The sequence below is a fragment of the Netta rufina genome, assembly GCF_964035555.1.
Source record: "Netta rufina genome assembly, chromosome: 3".
In the NCBI taxonomy this organism is placed as follows: Eukaryota; Metazoa; Chordata; class Aves; order Anseriformes; family Anatidae; genus Netta; species Netta rufina.
Genome location: NC_140125.1, coordinates 53,592,174 through 53,611,002, shown reverse-complemented (window position 1 = coordinate 53,611,002; position 18,829 = coordinate 53,592,174). Strand labels below are relative to the sequence as shown.

The 18,829-nt window shown below is 41.9% G+C and overlaps 1 protein-coding gene across 2 annotated transcripts in view; it reads right to left on the bottom strand.

The window, feature by feature from the left end:
- PLEKHG1 (pleckstrin homology and RhoGEF domain containing G1) overlaps positions 1–12,292 on the bottom strand; it is a 136,690-nt gene extending 124,398 nt beyond the window's left edge. Inside the window, exons 1-2 of one of the 2 annotated variants that reach the window (XM_084283453.1) lie at positions 12,143–12,283; positions 1,465–1,533 (exon numbers count right to left, since the gene is read on the bottom strand). The gene's annotated coding sequence lies outside the window, so the exon portion shown is untranslated. Of the gene's footprint in view, positions 1–1,464; positions 1,534–12,142 lie in introns of both variants that reach the window. The other variant, XM_084283454.1, reaches the window with a different exon arrangement.
- Positions 12,293–18,829: the final 6,537 nt, after the last annotated feature.

The window sequence follows — 18,829 nt, the reverse complement described above, 5'->3', positions numbered from 1 at the left end:
GCCCAGATCTGTAAAATGCTTTCCTGCTTGCAGACTGTTACCCTTTGGATCCACAGGAAAGATCTTTCTAATGTTTATCAGATGTAAGCTTCAGCTGAATGCTAAGCAATTCCACTACTGCCTATCTATTAAGGCTATGCAATCTCAAAATATTGGAAGTGACTTAAAGCTGCCACTCTCCTAAAATTGTGTTAATGTTTGAACACAACTGGATCATCAATACATACTACAAAAATATATACATAAAATATATACAAAAAATACATACTACAAAAATCCTACCACCAATAGTATAAAATAAATATTAGGAGGGTGTCCTAACATAGCACATTAGTATTCCCTTTGCAGCTCACAGAAGCCAGAGTGGCAATTAACATTTTTTTTTTAAGTTGATCCATGCTATACCAGTTTCAGCATTAGATGCTCTATCTGAAAGCAGTGAAACGGGTTATTTATAAGTCAACGAGTTTTTCCAAATACCAGTGTTCGTGCAGTTACCCACAAAGCCCATCACTGAATGCCCACTTTCTTCAAAGAGAAGAAAAGACTCCTCTGGGTTGGCACTGAGACTGAGACATTTGTAAGAAAGGAGGGAAAGGAGTGAAAAAGGGACCCTGCCTAAAGCCATCTTCTTGATTAACATTTACTGGGGAATCTCAAACCACCCCTATCATGAAGGAGTTGGATTCAGTAATCCTTGTGAGCCCCTTCCAACTCAGAATATTCTATGATTATATGAAGATCTCTGCAACATCAATATGGTTTAAATAGTGAAACAAATGAAGTTGCCTACTCTAATCAAGAGACACTGCCATGATATCTAAATCTGTTTTTTCCTATTATCTCAAGATCTTCAGGTCCTGCAGGACCTTTATGTAGTAAGAGTACATAAAGAAAATTAAACCCTTAAAAAATAAACTCAGAAAGAACAATTCCTTCTCAAAATGACATAAGCAATATTAGAAATCTCTACAGAATGCAGATGTCCCAGATCTTCTAAGCCCTATACTCCTCATAATTACAAGACCATTCCTTCACCATAAAAATAGCACTCCTACCTCCAAAAGGATGGAGGAGTCAAGCAACATACCAAAACTTTAGCTACAGATCTTTAGCAAAAATTGAGTTACTGAAACAGATGCTGAAATTGAAGACTTGCTATAACTGCAACAAAATTACAGACCTGCTATAACTGCTTAGGTGCCTCAATTTTTTTTATTTTATTAGTATAAAACTCCACTTGCACACACATCAATAAAACCCATCATCTTGGCTAACATCTCTGACCTTTATTGTACATAGACTTATTTGGGATTTACATGTTAAGCAGTCTCATGGTTAACTTGGAGTATTTTCACTGAATGCCAATATTCAGCTCAGACAGAGGCTCTGAGACAGAGGCGTGATCTTTTTGCTTATAAAAAGAAAATAATAATGATAATATGTACTTGGTAGAGCACTCACCGAAGAAATCACTATTAGGTTAGGAAAAGTGGAGTCAATTTTCCTCTCTTCTGTTCAAGCTACGGCATTCTGTAAAAGGAGTACAACAGTTATGGAATTAGAGAAAAAATAAAACAGCACAACTCTAACCTGTCAGGGAAGATGTGCTGTATGCACGTGAAGCCACACTCCCAGCACTGCCTTTGCATTTTGCCTTAGAGAAGCTGAATAAAATGTAGCACGGGCTGAATTTGGTTCATACAAACTAAAAGGTATTAGGTTTTGAATAGGAATTAGACACTAATGTGATTCTGAAAATCCCATTACCACCTCTGCGAATACCTACCTACCTACGTGTTGTTAAAATCTAGTTGAAATAGATTATCTGAGGTTACAGTCTGAGTCTGATTCAGAGCAGGAAAGTGTTCTCAAATTCCCAAGATCTAAACTCTGAAAGCTTCAGGCCACACTGCTTCTAGAAATTATTATCACAGATTTTAAACCTAATTGTCTTTAATGCCTGGAAACTCCTATCTAATGAGCCACCCACTTTCCTGCTAAGCAATATAAGGACACATCAGTAGCTCTAAAGCAAATCTGTTCCGTTAGTTATCTCCTAGCACCTGCCTGGTAGCTGCATCTGATCTAGCTATTTTCATAGAATCAACAAAGAATGAATCCAAATGAAAATACCATTTTGGCTGTCACTTCACAAAACACAACTGTTTTGACTAGTGGTAAGGTGATTGTTGGACCAGATGATCTTGGAGGTCTTTTCCAACCTTAGTGATTCTATGATACAGTTGTGATGCAGATCCTTCTAGCAAAAGTTATTGACTTATCTTGAAACCATCAGAACCACAGGTCTCTTGATTTAAACTTAACCTTTCCTAAATTTACAATCCTTCCAGACTCCACAATATTATTCAGAAGGTCAACCAGAAATCAAACATGCATAACTTTTTTTTTTGGTTTTGTTTTGTTTTGTTTAATTATTATTTTCATTTCTCTGAAACATGGGCTTATGTTTGCCTCTTCTGGAGCACATCAAGATTAAATTGCCTCGCCTCTCCCTCATAGCTATTTCTGTGCTATGGACTCAGCCAGACACGACAGGGAAGAACCCAAAGAACAGAACATCAAATGTTCTCACTCTGGACTTCCAGGTAGCTATTAAATGTAAGACTGGATTTTTCTTTTTTCTTTTTAATATCACCATAAGGCATGTTTATATACTTGGAGTGGAAACAGCGCACAGTCAGCTGCAATTGATTTCCTGTATGGCAAAATACCTCAGGCATTCAGCTGGCTGGGAACATTACAGAGGCCTCTCACCATTACCAGGTTTTTGGGACCAAGATGCTCTGCCCAATGCCTGTTCTTACGCCAGAATAAACAGAATCCCAGCCGGGTGTCCAAGTTAATTTGGTCTAGGGGAACCAAACCATAAACAGGCAAGATTTTAAACTAAAAATCCATTTTAAAAATATTGGTCTACTTTCAACTTAAACAATATACAATCAATTCAATCTTGCTAATGTGGCATGATGTTCATCTCTACTTTCTTTTCAAAGTACAAAAACACTGCTCCATCTGAGAGATGCTTTATTATTATTATTATTTAAATGAAATATCAACACTTTTTCTCCCCATGCAGTTGCTAAATTTACAACAATAAATACATGGAAATTTTACAGATTTTAAAAGGTGTATTTTTTGCCCCATCACTGAATGACAATTGTATTTACAGTTTTATTTACAGCATTTAGTTTTTCTCCATGTGTAACCAAGTACATAGTACATAGTCTCCACTAACATTTCTATGAATTTGCAGAAAGGAACATATGAGTAGTCTTAGTAGGTTCCTGTGATTAGACTGCAACAGTTGTAACATTCAAATGCCCGACTACCTTCCTGTACCTCAGACTGTAAATTAAGCGAAAGCAAAATACAGCATGAGCTGTAATTACCATGCTACTTTCCATTTAGTCTGTGCAAATTCCCTTATTCTCAAACCCTCCAGAGGCAAAGGACCCCGTTTCAATTGCTAAAGAAAGTAGTTTCTTTAAGAACCGTAGACAGAGCCAGACTATCAACACATAAGAAGTAGCAAAAACCATGACCATTTAAACACATACACACAAGAGTGTGAGCAGATAAGGAAACCAGGAAGAAACCTAAACTTTCTACAGTGGCACTCTGGTTTGATGACAGTTTCATCCACAACAGCTTCTTAGTTCCCAATTAAAATAAATGATCCAATGCAAAAAGATATTCTCTAAACTCCAGAGCATCCGACAGCTTTTCAAAGCCTTTGGATTGATGACTTTTGGCAGGGTCCTACAGTCACTTATGAACCAACTGAAGCACAAGCTTTTGGACATTATGGGGAGATCTTCTATCAACCTCCTTTAACTTTTTTGAAAATGTTTTCTACAGGTCTTGTCTTTTTCTTTCAGATTTTCCTGTCATATAGAAAGATAAATTTTTCATTCTGTGAAATTTTTGACCAATTAGATTGACTATAAGGTTTATTTCTCAAACATCAGTGTAAGAATATAACACGCTGTTGCACTAGAAACACTATCACAAGGAAAACATGTGCATGTCCACTAAAAGAAATTGATTAACCAAATATATTGTCACTTGTTCTATAATTTCTTTTTTATCTGCTTTAAAATTGCCTTAGTTGTTCCAAAAATACATCATAACTATTAATAAAAAACTTTGTTTTCCTAATCATTTTTAGAAGATACATAGGATTCAAATTCTTATTAACAGATATATGTAGTAAAGCATGCAGTTTAGTTTAGTTTAAGCTAAAAACCTTACCGGAGTGTTAAAAATGTAAAAGAAGCCTTGCACAGGACCCAAGGTAAGCAGAACCTACATTCAGCTATAGAAACTTATAAGAAACTTATATTCAGATATAGTCACATTAAAGTTGATTTGAATGATTTGACTGTAAAACATTCTGCCACCTGGAAATTTCACTGTAACATTAAACGAAAAGTCCAGAAATCAGAAAACTATCTTTCAAAACCCAGTTAGATGAAACTTCTCTTTTTGGATATACTCCAGATACAACCAAAATTACTTTCAGTAAGACCGGTGGGTTGTTTTTCTCTTGGGATTCTTTAGGTTAAGATCTCAAAAAGTGACACAAAACCCCTTTGTGCTACACACTAATGGTCCAGGACTGAGGTGCTGACTGAAAGGCTAATATTATCAGTGTACTCCAACAAACTGACTTCTTCAAACACATAAATACGATTTTGAATCTCGAAATCTCTGCTCTTCAAGGACTTCCCTATCCCATTTCTGCTAGGGAAAAAGAAAAGCAAGTGAAACCCACCCAACTATGTATCATTGCACTTCACAAGCTTACAAGTAGGAGTGACTCAGATCTGCTTTAATTATAAATATTAAGTCACCCCTGCTCTCACCTGGTCCCCAAACGTACTAAATGGTATCTTGTATTCAGACAATTCTATCCTTAATGCTTGGACAGTATTATGTGTTCAACATAATAAACCATTGTCAATATAGGTTATATAATTTTAAAAACAAGTACTTGTGCCAAACAATTCCACACAAATCTGACAAGAAAATTACTCGCAGAACGTCACATTTCTTAGACAGCAAACCACTGCGCAGGTTTCATCACCAACAACTACAACTAAACTAAGAATTTATTGGGCATGATTATTACGGAGTTACATGCCAGCACTTATAGCCCAACTTTCCTAGCCAAGGAAAGCAGTTTGCCTATAACAACATCAAGGGAAGGCCACATACTGTAGCACCTTCTTGTTGCATGATGTAACTGTGATGAACGGACAGAAGATCTGCCGCTTCCCAGAGAACCAGATTTATTCCACATGCAATCACCTGAGAGCTTTCCCAGATGTATTAAGCTAATTGCATGAGCTAAGTATATGCAGCCTTCCTACCTCTCACAGCAGTGAGCAACACAAAGGTGGAGTTGCATGAGAACGTCAGCAGCTAAGAGTAATCCCTTGCCAGAACTCCTCCAGATCATTTCTTGCGTGACCTCAAACTGTCCCAAGGAAGGAAGTCAGTGTTTGGCACCTAAGGCATACACAAGTAACTCTAACCTAACTACCAAAACTAATCGTCTGCCGATAAGGCGCAATACTTGTAACTAGCAAACAAGAGAAACCAACCCAGTATGTTTCTGAAATTGTCACAAAACAGGCATAACCAATCCTCTACTAAAAACAAAAAGGACTCTTCATGCAGCACAGTCATCAATTTAAAGAACCAAAGGGGAGAAAAAAAAAAAACAAACACAGAGTGAGCAGACCCCTCATCACTATAACACAGTGGCAATGAAGAGGCATTCAGTCCGTCCTGACACCCTTATCTCTCTTGAAGCTTCAACAGCCACATGATGCACACAGCCAGGGTAGGCAGATGCACCCATCAGGTATGTAGAGAAAAGCTATCCCCTAGAGATGAAACACACTGCAAAGCAGCAGATTTTCAGTGACAAAAGCTGACAACTACCTTCTTATGAAGGCATCATGGTTTTGTTTTCCAGATTTCTTCCTGCCCCAGCAGTACATATCTGATACTTGATATAGCAGGTAGATGTTCAGATGAGATATTAAGGGGTTTCCCCTGGAAGTCGGGGAGAAACTCACAAGGTTAAGTGAGTGCAAGGTTTGGAGGAGGAGATAGTGGAGAAGATACCATCCTACCACAGAAGAGAACAGACTTCACAACATGACTGACCTGATAAGGAATTGATAAAGCTAATTCAGTGAGGAGTGGGGCAAGTTAGCCTGTCTCTGCAGGACAGACAGCAACCTCCTCAGGTGGCAGGAGTACAAAATGACCAACATAGATCATATCAGAGATTAATAACTTGTGTCTCATCTAACATGAGGGAGACTGACAATTATCAGAGAAGACTGAAAGGAAAGATTACAAACATCATACGCTGCTGGTGTGTAAGGGAGGGCAAGCTGTCTCCCCAAATGCACTCATGACTCATTAAAAACACTTTTCCCTCCCATTCAAATAGGCTAAGTCAGAAGAATTAGGTGTTTCTGCAACAGACTGAAGTCTGTGTTGACATCATTCAGGTACTAAGGTATGACAGCTCTCTGAGCAACACCACAAGGTATGTTATCAGGATAATGAAAACGAACTGTGAAGTAAACAGTGACGAAGCTTTACAACCTCTGGAGTTGCAGCATGATAATCTCAGCAGCACCAAACCTGCTTGCAAGTTAAATTGATGTTTCCGTTCATATTAACTTGGTTACAGTTTAAAGAGTGAGTAGGAAACTTTGTGCATGCTGAGGTGATAAAGAAGATAACAGACTTGCATAATCACTAGTTCTATGTTTCCCTCATCTATTTTCAAAATAATTCTCAGAGGATGAATTGTAATTTCCCCTTTGTATCAGTCAATTCCTGTATTAAGGAACCAAAGCACCGTGTTACTGTAGATCGAAGTGCCATAGATCAGTGACAGCAGCAGCAACCAAGCCGCTCAGCCACTGTTTATTTCATATTTCTGAAATGCTTTGGAACCCCATTTATGAACCTGACCTCACTGTGACATGCAAAACAAATGCAAAAGAAAGAAAAAAAAAGTTCATACTGGTAGGTAAGAATCACAACAAAGCTGCAGCTGACACTGGCTAATTTTAGGGTATATGGGGGGAGGTATAAATATTGGTAAATACTTTAAGAAAAGTTATTTTATAGCCAGTTAGCAAAGACAAACTTGCCTGTGTTTACAGATAACTCCACCTAACACGAGTGGAAGCATGGGAGAAAGTACAAATGATACAGACTACGTACAAAATCTAAGAGATAGGGACTATTAATGTGGACTGATTGAAGGCAGAGCCTTTAACCTTGAAACGCACACCCAGATGACAACGCTGAAAAGTTGTCAGCCATGACGGTGAAAGGAAGCTGGCTGTTACACTGTCCCCAGCGTTCCTTAGGGCAATCTAAACAACCTTCCCTTCCTAATCTGGACATCAAGGTTTTATCTACAACAGCTCTGAGTAAGCCATGGGCAGGTGATTCAACAACAACCAGTCCCACAAAACCCTTTTGCCCCTGCTCAGTGCTTCTAGTGAGAGGATGCATGGATCCCATCAGCAGAAAACATTATCCGTATGATATAAGTGCCTGGGGCATGATCCTGAAATGTCTGAATGGATAAGAATGCTCAAATACTTCAACGTTAACATTCATTAAGTCAGATTTTAAAACATCTGGGCAGGGCTCACATGCAAGTTTCTACAGAACGCATGCTTACAGGAAGAGGCTTGGCACCACTTGTAGTCTGAAATTCAATGACAGAGCAGCCAAGCAAGACTTATAGGATTCAAAGATAATTAGTACTGTTTAGGAGTCAACTTTGCAAGGGAAACAGCTGCCAGCCCAAGATATACCTGTTGATTACACCTATAAACCATATGTGTAACTTCCACTGGCATAACCACCCACGGTCCTGTGGAGGACTAGGAAGCAGGACTACTGGAACTCATACCATGGAAGGAAGAAAGAAACCAAGTCATGAGCATCAAGTTTCTGTCCTGGATAAGATTTTGAACTGATACCTTGCTCTGTATTTTCACAGCAAGGCTCTGCATCAGGATCACTGAGAACATGGTCAGTGACCACCCCAAACTCCGGTCTCGTATAAGGCACTCCAGTCAACAGCTGACAGTGGTCTGAAGCAGCCTTTAAGTGCTTGGACAGCTGCTTCTTTTAGGCCTCATCAGCAACTATCAGCAGCTTTTCCCTCAATTTCCTTCCCCAGTCCACCCTGACTAGGCCCCTCTTTTCCTGCACCTGCAATCGTGTTTGCAGTTGAATCTATTTTAGGCCAAGTAAGTTCATGAAAGCTCAACTTGGTGAATCAGATAAGGCAGACCTATTTGATACAACAGCCATATATAGACAAATGTTTTATATCCTTAAAGAGTCTTGAGAAACTGTTAACGCTATCAGCTACTTTGTTACACAGACTCTTTTGGAAATGGAATTAACACAAATAGCCTTTTCAAGTTATTATTTAATCTGTTCACATTCATCTCTTGTATTCATAACCACACACACAAGAAGTGTACCCAGCACTTCCAATCATAACTGTTGCCACTGTGCTGCTGATATGACCAAGACTGACTTTACTTCTTTACTCGCTCTGCTCCCATTCTCCCCATTCATCCTCATCTGTGATGTTTTCATCAGGGAATTTCAGTTCTTCTTTCAAAGTGAAGTTCCTGCACATAACAGTTAAAATAAAAGAACTAGAAGGTATGACTTTTTTAGTCTTAAAACACTAAAATAACTGAAAAATACTACAAGATTAACAGCTAGTAAACCAAATGCACAAGTCTGGGAAGTCTGAGCCATAACTGGAGTTGGGGGAGGGAAGAAAAGTATTTGGGATTGGTGATGCTGCACAGCTCTTCCAAAGGTTTTGGTTCGTTTCCAAAAATGAGCAGATTAATTAACAAGTAAATGAGCATCTATTAGAAGTGCTTTGAAAAGCATATTTTATAAAGAGGTGAGGAAAAAAAAAAAAAAAAAAAAAAAAACAAAACTATGAATTCCATGTCATCCCATCCTCTATATTCTCAGTTTACAAGAGTAACGCTTTTTTCCCACTTTTTTTCTCATTGCCAGTTCCACAAACTAAAGCTCTCTGTGTAACCACAGCAATGCAGGTTCTCAAAGCTAAGCATTCAGCAACACCTCTGCAAGTCCTTTTGCTACTCCAGACTGTGCTGAGGGCTGCAATAATTCTCTGTTGGTTGGTTTGGTGGTTTTTTCCCCTCTCTCAACACTGTAAAATAGAAATGCTGTTTAGAATAAGTAGTAGTAAGACATCTTCATCATCCCCATGAGCAAAAGTTACCAATCATTCTGAAAGGACTGCCACACATAATCACAACCGATCCATATGTCTTCAGTAGACATGATTTTTATCTTTTTTAAACACAATTTTACTGCATCTTTTCTAGTCAAGATACCTTTGTGCTGTATTTGGCCCTCTCAGGAATTTAAGTTAATGTAACTTAAAGCCATAACTACTTTAATGTGTCTATTTGTTGTTTTTACTAGAACAATCACCCTTTTCAACACATGAGTGAATACAAAAGAGAATGGATATCAGAAAAATTCCTTTGTAGTAACTTAGAACTGCCAATGCTTTATAGATGTCAAATCCAAGAAATGCTTCCCAGAGTCCTTTAAATGGGTTCATCACCATATTGGATATTTTGATTATTTCCTGACCAAGTGTATGTCCACCCTATGACCATGGGGTGCATGAAAGAGCGATGCTGAGCATCTCCATTTGCCACCCAGCAGTGGGGCCTCTCTCCACTTCATGGCCATGAAGATGGCCAAGAATTGCAGGGGAGGGGAGAAGCTTGGGAGGGGAGAGATTTGGCCCAGCCAAGCAAGTGCTGAGGTGGTGACAAGTATGAGGGTAATACACAAATAAATGCAAATCACCTCTTTGAGGAGTCTTTGACATACTTTGATACTTCTAGCTTTAACCTTTTAGATAATAATAAATAATAATAAGGACACACAAGAAGGGTACTAAGAACTCAGTCTGACAGTTCCACAGGTTTTTTGCTAAGCACAGTTCATACCAAGACCTCAAATTCAACAACTTCAGACCCAAAGTACACCACTGGACAGTTAGCTTGTATTCTCACATCCTGCCCAAGAAAGAGGGAAAACACATTAGCAGATGTTCTGAAATCATGAGAGCTTCCAAAAAATGAAGTTCACTACTTGAAGATTTCCAAAGCCACACATCGTTAACTTCCACCCTTCACTAAAAAAATCAAAACTGTCTTCACAAGATGTTTTCAAGTAAGACTACAGATTACAAATCAATTTGATTATGCACCCATATTTTCTATTTCTGAAAACCATAAAGTAAAACAACAAGAAAAATGACACATTAACACCTCGTGTGGCAATCATAACCTGCCTTTGCAGGGATACACTCAGTCATACAGCCACAGGTCAATATTGTTTACCTAGGGCTCCACAGACTTGTGGGAAAACGACAACATTCCAGTAAATGAACACATTCAGAACTGAACCATTTTATCACAGCATCTTGCATCGTTCCCATTTGTCAACTTTAGAACATAGAGAAGTAGAGAGTCAAAGCTGAACAGCAAAGCTTTGGGACGAACCAGAGAACAATACCAATATTCACTAAGAGGCTGATCTCAGACTGCCCTCTCATATTTTCAAGACAAGCACCCTATTAATAAATTTTCTAACCTTAGCATAACTCTTATGTTTTCCTCTCAAAGCACCCCCACATCTATTGGTGAAGAGCTCTCAAAATTAAGACAACTGTACATCACAGGCACCAGAAAGAGTTTTAAATAAAACTCAAAGAAGTTATATATTGTGCCTTGCCAACCACAGTGAATTACATAGCCAGGAGTTGCTACTGCCAGATTTAGCTTTGTACGAGCTAACAGGATTCCTTTATAAATTTAGCTAGAGGCACAGGCAACAAACGCTTGTGGAAATTTGAACTGCAGCTCTCAGGCTGCAAAGATTGTTCCCTCCAAGAATGAAACGGTAGCAAAGGAAGACTATTAGTAGGATCCCATTACACAGCTTTCAAAACACCTATAAGTCATCAGGTTCTCTAGGCAGCATTATAAATACTGAAATTATCAGCAAGCAACATGAAAAGAAAAAAAGCAAGGCCACAGCTGTTTCTGTGTCTCAATTAATAATCAGAGGAGGGGGGGAAAGCTGAGCAAAGAGGAGCGTGTTAGCTGTACGTTCAGCTGGCATCGAAGTTTGTTTCAGGTCCTCTTCCCTCACGCCCGGAGCACTGTTACTTGTGAAGGAAGGAAATGAGAGCCTCGGGGTTGTCAACACTGGCTGAGGGATGAGGTCCGAAGGGCTTCCCATTCAGCAAGGAGGACAAGGGCTGTGACACACAGCCCACAAAGCAGGGGAAGGACGGGGACGGGAGAGGGGGAAACACATCCGTGGTTCCGCTGGACACTGGAACACTGCTCTGCCATCTCGCTCTCCTCTTCCCACCCCAGGATAAACATCCTTGATACTTAATGATAAGACCAATCATGCTTTTAACCCCCTCTGGGCCACAGTCATCACATCGCGATGAACATTACTTAAAAGCATCAAAGTTCTTAGAGATGGTTTCCCAAAAGACACCGGTTTAGCAAAACACCTGTGTAAAACCAGAAACGCCAAGCAGTTTTAGCGTGCATTAAGGGGAGCAGCTCCTTCCCCCCGAACCCCAAAAAAGGACCCGACAAAGCCTTACGACCTCGCCTAAGCCCGGAGCCCCGTAAGCAGAGCGCAGGCGTGCGCCCGACGCCCCCCTTCTCCCCATCGGAGGCTGCCCGGGGGGTGGGGTGCCCCCCAAAAAAACTTCTGGGTGTCCCCCAGCGACCAGCAGCCGGCCGGAGCCCCGCCGAGAGCAGCGCACGGAGCAGAGGCAGGGAGAGGGGCGGGGGGCCGGCTCGCACAAAGGCTGCGGACACAATGGGGGCAGGCGGCGGGGCCGGGGGAAGGGGATGGGGCCGGCCCTGGGGGGGCTGCGGGCGCCTCAACGACCACCAGGACCCCCTCCCCACAACCCGGGGGTCGTCCCCTCTCCCTCCCCCCCCCCAGCGCTTACCGGCAGCCTCTCGCCCTCCGGTGCCCCCCTCCCGTTCAGGCTCGGGGCGCAGGGGCTTCGGACGGGGGTCTCCCCGTCGGTGCCTCCCCCTCGCAGCGCTCCGCGGCCGTGTCTCGGCTCCCTCCGTGCGCTCCGGCTCCGGGCAGCGGCTTAATCCCCAAACTTCCTCCTCCTCCTCCTCCTCCTCCTCCCGTGCGGGCAGGGGACTCGGCGGAGCTCCCCTCCTCCATGCAGCTCCCGCAGCCCAGCCGCTGCCTCGGCCCCTCCCCGGGGAGGCCCGGCCCGGCCCCGGGCCGCAGCTGACTCCGCTCCCCTTTTCCTCTCCTCCACCCCCCCGGAGGCTGGGGGAGAGAAGAAAGATTAACCGCCTGGACTTATTCCTGGAGCCCGGCCAAGGCGAGCAGTCAAATTACAGCCCCGGGAAGAAGAAGGGAGGAAAAAAGGAGAGGAAGAGAGGAAAAAAATAAATAATAATAGTAAAAAAAACTCGGCTACCGTTTTCACGCACGGAGCAAGTGCTCCCCTTTCAGCCTCGCCGCCGGCTCCTCTCCGGCACCGCAGGTTTGCCGTCCGCTGCTCCAACGCCCCGTGTCCTTACCAGAGGCTTGGAGCTCCCGTAAATGAGTTAAAACGTCCAAAAAGTGCAAGGGGCAGGTCAGCGCCGAAATACGGCCCGTAAAAAAGCAAATTCAGAGAGGTTTTGGAGATTACATCTGCCCCCCGGCAGTCTGCGCGGCCACCTTCTGTGAGAAGGTGAGCCCGAGCTACCTTTAAATTACAGCTTGGGAAGGTTGCACAAGACACGCACTAAGAAAGAAGCTGCTTAAATAAATCCTGAATTCTTCACACACTCAGCTGTCCCCATCCTTCTGGCCCCTAACAAAATATACGTTTTCTTGTAAAAAGCCTGCTCTGGGCTTTGCGTTCAGTAAAGCCCTGCTGCTTTTGTTCTCTAGCACAGTCTCTCCCTCTACTCGTGATAATACAGAGCACATGGGGTGTGAGGCAGTTTGGGAGGTCAGAATAGCTCAAAGTTTTAAGATGTCAAAACAAGTAATTACTGCAGTAACTCAGTAAACCAGGAAGTTTTGGCGTTTGCCCTCATCTTACCTGTTCCCATCAGATTCCTACAAAAAAAACTGCTCTGGCAAGGCCTGTACCATTAATTTAAAAGCTCAGAGCTCCTTCCCAACATCTACGCAGCGTATGTTTCAGACCAGTGCTGAATTTTAAAAGCTCGACACGTTTACAAATTCATTCTGGCCGCATTTCAAACCAAAGGTTTGCATTAAAAGAAGTGGGAATAAATCAGCTTATCAACCAAAGAATAAAAACAAAAACCCTCAGCAGCCTTAATGGCAGCTGTTCTTAGAAATAATATTTATTCACGTTGCAGAATTAGAGTACAGTTATTACTGAGTGGTAAGTCCTGACCCACCTCTGCTTCCTTGTGAACTGTCCCTGTCCTATCGGACAGGAAAGGCAGACCATGGGAACCTGGGGCTCCACAGTGAATGTTCTAGAACAGTGCTCCACAAAATGGCTACAGAGGGCAAGCGTGGAAAGGGTGAGACAGCCTGGATGTGAGGGGTGCCTCCACTCACCCCAGCCCAGGGGTTGTGACCTCCTGCAACACATCGCTGCTCCGCGTCTGAATCCAGCATCCCACTGAGATGTCCTGAGCTCACCACACTCTGCCCTTGTGCTGGGGACAAAGATTTGGCCTTCATTTGCACACCAAAAGAAAAAGAAAAATAAATAAATAAATAAAAACACTCATGAAATAACTAGGAGATAAATATTTGGAAGTCTTCCCCAGTGGGAGAGTCAGGGAGTGTTTTTCCTTTATGAACAGATCTCTCAAAGGTGATAATAAAGCAAACTACTGGTTAATGCGCTTCGCTTGGGCCAAATTAAAATGAATGAAAATGCACACACATCCCCAAACAGCAAATGCAAGAACAAAACCCCCAAACCACGTGGTATTCCGAGTCCCTTTAAGAAACTGCACAGCCTCTGCAAATATGTTTTAAAGGCCTGACATGATCTGTTCCATATGGAGTTTGTTTTCTCTCAGCGCTGTGACTAACAGGAAAAATCTTCAAGAAGAGAAGCCTCTTCCTCTTTCCCCATCCTTTTACCTCCCTCTCCCCAAAGGACTGACCGTGAGCTAGTCTGGTTTCTGCTGGCTCGTGCTAAAAATAGTGCTGCCGCGGATGGGCCAAATACCTCCAGTTTTATGTTGATGGGCGGACAGAATATGATCATTGTTGCAGAAAGAATGATGGAGGTTTGAAGGTCAGGCTTTACAGCGCTGTCATACAAACCACTGCATTGGGAGAACCACTCCTTTTTGGAGGAATTACGCAGATGGACAGGCTGTGAGAACCCTTATCTCTGAAGGCACTCTGGGTGACTACTGTGAAAAGGCCCAGATAACCTGCACAGGAGTAACAAAGAAGCTGCAGGCAGGTGAACCTTTTGCCCAGGTATTTCCCCTGTAACTGGATACAGGTGGCACATGTAAGGGACTGCAGTGTCAGCGGAAGGGGTTCCTGACCAGTTTGCCCAGTTATCCTCTTGCACAGGCAAGATGCAAGCCTCTGCTCCCCCCTCCTGATGCTTTTTTGGCATGTGAGGGTGTCTCTCACTTGAGCCTTAGGACTTCTGCCTTCCCCTCCTTGCACAACATGGGATCCCGCTCCTCACCCCTGTCCCTCCGCTGCCCCCAGGAGTACAATTGCCCATGTGCAGGAACCTGTGCCCATCATCTGCCCCCATCTTCCACACAGGGGGTCAGGACTTGTCTTTGGGTACCACCTGAAAGCAGTTTGCTGACTACAGTTGGGGATTTATAGCCTTTTTTTTTTTTTTCCCTGTTTGGGATTTTTCCTTTCTTCTGAAAGGACTGCTTATATCAAGTCTACCAGAAGGTTTATATGCATATATTTGATCTCAAACACAGCATTTCCTTACATCATCAGCACTGAATTGCACTAATCACTGTGCTATTCTCCTTTTGGCTGTGACTCAGCAGAACTCCAAGCAGTGCTTTTAAACATATGGAAATCTGTGTCACTTCAGTGCTGCTGACTGATGATGAATGTCAGCAATCACTTGAGGACAAGCCCAAGTTTATACATTCTGTGTTAGAATTTTTTGGGAAAAAACCCTTTCCTACAGCAGCAGAAAACTGCTATTCATTAAGGCACCCCACAAAGAAAAGCCACCAAGACACAACACAGACTGCCAGTTAAGGCAGGATCTGCAGAAGCAAGCAGCTACATCCATGCCACGCACACAGGTGTACAACAGGAAAATGGATGCAGTCTTAAATTGGGCACTCCCCAGTCAGCCTAAGTCAAAAAAAAACATCTGCAACGTGTTTCTTGCCTAGCATCCAAATTAATTATTCCACCCACAGTACAATTTAATTGGCAGGCACAGGTACACTTGTTTGCTTTGGAAAACTTATTATCAACCTTGTTGATTTTTTTCTAAGAGCTATGCCCCTGCTTAATAGAACATGCTCTTTTATTTATGCTAATGCCAAGGAGCACTCAACCATTCCAGTAATTAGATGTTCCAGTCAAATCATTAATATCAAATAAAATGCCTGCTTTATGCGCGGGTCCTGCAGGTATTTAAGTACCTCCAAGTTGATGACATAGCTGCGTGAAAAAAAATTGGAAGCATGTTTAAGTCTTTGTAGTAACAGCTGCTAAAGCTTTTAAATTCTGAACTTTGCAGTATCTGATTCTTACTCCCAATCTTAGCACGAGATTTAAATGGAAGTACTTTAAATACAAGTTGTCTCTGCATGACACTTGCCTTGAGACACGGTACACATACAGAATAGGAGATGATGAGGTTTAGTGGTTACAAGTATGAGCACTGTCAACATAAGAAAATAAAAAGAGATTGTACAGAAGGAATTAACTGAACTTAATCTTTCTAGGGAGAGGGCTTGGTTCCTCCTTTGGGAACGTTTCCATGCAGAAGTAAACATCTTTGAGATCACTTGCTTTCCCATGTAGTGCTATTGCTTAGATCCTCCACAAATGCAACTGTATTTCATAAAAAGGCACGCAAGCCAGCTGCAGCTTTTACAAAATATACTTCTGGTAAACTCCAAAGCTAGCACAATTATGGTGTCAGCTCAGGCCTCAAATTCTTACAAGTCTTGGTCCTCAAGCGCAACCTCCATGTTGTTATGCTTTCTCAAGCTTTTTGCTAGACAAAACATTCTGAATTTCCCACCCGTTCTCCTCCAGAAGGCTTTTCTGCTGGCTTGATCCCTGAAAACATTTTCATCTACAGCCTTAAAAACAAAAATTGTTTTTCAATCTTACAAGGACTCCTGTCTCTTCCCATGCATTTTTCATTAGAACATTTTAGGTTTTGTGGTTGGAACTGAGCAGTAAGTTCCAGCATCACAGACAAGGACAGCCTTCAGTCTCCCTGCTCTGGAAGAAAGCCACCATCAGCTCCACACTCCTTTTATCAAAGGCACGAGGCAAGGGTGAGCCACTGCATCCCCTCTAGGATGCTTCCTCCTCTTGTCTTGAGAAGACACTCAAAAGCACTCAAAATAAGGCTAGACCAGGATCCCAGTCATTCCCTCTTCTCTGTTCAGACAGGCTTTCTGGGCATGTAGGAGGTGTTTGTTTCTCAAAACTCAGCTGCCTCTTTTTAAGCTTAAGTATATTATTCAGGAAGAGATGTCACAAGGAGGCTTTTGGTTTGTGTGTTTGATTTAGGGGCTGCAAGATCATGCCCTATAAAAGTATTTTTTTCATCTTGCATGCTTTGTGGTGAGTCTGCATGCACAAAAAGCCGGATCAAGTCTGAGGCCATAAGAACACAACAAAGAGTACATAAGAATCGCTTCAAGCTGCAACCGAGAGTTACTGTTCAACATTGCTAATGCAGGTTGCTCAGATGGCAGATGGGCTCATCTGATTACAGGAATCCGCTTCAACTGAAAGGAAACTCCTTAAAACACATAACCACCAGTGTCTTCTGGCTCATCCAGGTTATTAAAAGAACTTTTACCACTTAAATGAATATCTTGCGGTTCTCTGCTTTCAGCTGCACCTTTTAAAGCACAATGCTCCACAATAATTAGACTAATTGTTTTAAACTACCATCTGAGTAATGAGTAATAACTTTTTTTTTTTTTTTTTTTTAATGCAATATTCAGCCTCTGGCCAACTGCTCAGAGATCCCCAACCATTCCTTCCTGTATTTCTTCTCTGAAGCACAAGTGGCCTGAGGTTCTCCCTTGCATTTAGCCCCTGGTTTGCCACCATCAGAGTGACCCTGAAGCAGGCAGTTTGTAAACTGACCCCACACATGCCAATTCTCTGGGCACAGGAGGGAAAAGATCCCAAGGAGAAGATTTGCAAGAGGGAGCTGAGAGGACTGTAAGCTCCTTTCTGTATTACTGCCTAGTGCAGCAGACATTCCCAATCCTGTATCAGGCAACTGCTCTGCTACTGATTAGCTATCTCAATCCTCAACAAAGCTGCATCCCATGCTGTCCTAAGATAATACTGCAGGGAAAAAAAAAAAAAAAAAAAAAAAAGCATCTTGAGGAAAGATTTTCCCATGTCTTAGTGAATTGTAGGAGCAGAAAAAGCCAATCAAGTCACTGGCAGCTGGCATAATTTATCACAGCCCTTAGGCAAGTCTAAATTACATCGAACAACTCATGCTTAGGCACTGCAGACAGGTCAGAGGAAGGTGATATATCAGATGCTATCAAGCCAGAACAAAGATTTAACAAACACACTCTGGTTTTATTCTGCACATATATACACAAGTACAGACAGGGCAGTGAAAAAGGAAATCCCAAAGCTTTATCAGAAGTTGTAATGACCATGGCTGTTAACCCCCAAATGAGAACTTGCACCGACCTCAGTCAGTATCTATCCAAAGAAGAATGTAAGCTCTGAAATGAAGGGCTGTCTTTGATAAAAAGCCAGAGTACCTCTTAGTTTTTATAGATCCTGCCACTTACAATATAGATGTAGCTTTTGATTCTCTAAGAGTTGCAAATTACTCTAAATAGAAGGGAGAAAAAGATAGTGTCTCAGCCTCAGGTATGGGAGGGCTGAGCAGACCACAGTGTAATAGTGAATTAAGGAAGAAAAACGGAAGAAAGATGGAAGAAAAATCAGAATGCCAGAAAACACATCACTCAGAAAAGGCAACATATTGTAACATCTTGAAAATATCTTTATATGATAAAGATGGACGATATTGCTTACTCTATCCCTGGTCATGAAGCGTTTCTCTATGGGAAAGAGTATGAAATCTGTGAATGAATCATAAATAATTCCCAGTAATTCTCAGGTAGAACTTAGCATCAATTTTTGGTATTTTGAAGGCAGAATTCCTCTAGTCGAGCAGCCAGGTAATGCACCAGGCAGACAACCAGTACACTGTATTATCATTGCAGAGGCAAGAGTTACTAATTAAAGTCACATTAAAAATTGGTCTTTGGAAATGGCAGATCAGAGACTTCCAGACCTTTCAGAGTGTCCCAGAGTAAATGATGACCAACTTTCACTGACTACTGTTAGTAGATTACTGTGAGAACTTTCTTAAGATATGGCAATTAAGTCACCTTCAAAATTTTTTTTCTAGTCACACAAAGCAACTGATACAAGGAAGAGACAAAAG